Source organism: Penaeus monodon, chromosome 32 (assembly GCF_015228065.2).
Source record: "Penaeus monodon isolate SGIC_2016 chromosome 32, NSTDA_Pmon_1, whole genome shotgun sequence".
NCBI classification, from domain to species: Eukaryota; Metazoa; Arthropoda; class Malacostraca; order Decapoda; family Penaeidae; genus Penaeus; species Penaeus monodon.
In genome coordinates, this window is record NC_051417.1 from 7709351 (window position 1) to 7710348 (window position 998).

The following is a 998-nucleotide window of genomic DNA, read 5'->3' on the forward strand; positions in this document are numbered from 1 at the left end:
AATTTGGAATCTATTGATACCATTCCCCTTTCATGCCCTAGAAAGGAATGAGAAAAAGAAAGAGAAGGGAAGAGAGAACTAGCACTTACTTTTAACAAATTAAAACGGTGATCGTTGTTTATCTGCACATACCAGTATCTAAATAGGACTTATCAATTTTCTTCTCTCTATTCTGTGATCATATCCAGCATTCTGTCTCCTTTCCCCCATTTCGATTCCTACCTCCTGGCCCTCCATCATAGTTTATAATTTCTTCAAAACGCTAACAAATTCCCTGGTGTGAGATAAGTGGCTGTATATATTTGTTTACTACACGATGAAAGTAGTATAATCACGGGTAACATAGTCTTTTCTAAAAGGTCTGTAACCGAAAAAACAAAGGTATATCCATTGCAGACACACTGCTTAATCTGTTGGTATGGGTTGTTTGTGAGAGCAATTTTGTGCTACGGCTTTAAAGTGACCACAGCTGGATTCAGCCCCAACAACGAGTATTCAGACTGGAGGGCAAGATTTACCCCACAGAAGACTTCCTAGCTGGCCACATGCTCATTGATTTCCCTTCTGGTGTGTGAAATATGATTTAATGTGTACACGAACTATTCTTCCCTGTGTACATTAAAGCTCTACTTACTTAAATATCACAGAAGCTAGGGAGACTGACCAACTATATATTTTCACCTCCCCCCACAGAATTCTGGTCCAACGATTGGAAAGGAAAGGCGTCGACTTCCCCCTTTTCAATGTAGTTCCTCATACAGCCGGATGTATTTATAGGACATAAACTTATATACCTAATCTCCACAATAATAGAGTAGAGCTGCGACTTAGAGTATCAATTTTCCCCAGTTGGAAACACTTTTTTCCATACCATGTATACACAATGAAAAGCGCCTGCTTTTTTGGTACACCAGGCAATGAACATGAAGACCTTAGGTATCCTTTTCTTTAGCACGGTTTTCGAATAATATATCTATTTAAATTTTGACCATGAAAAA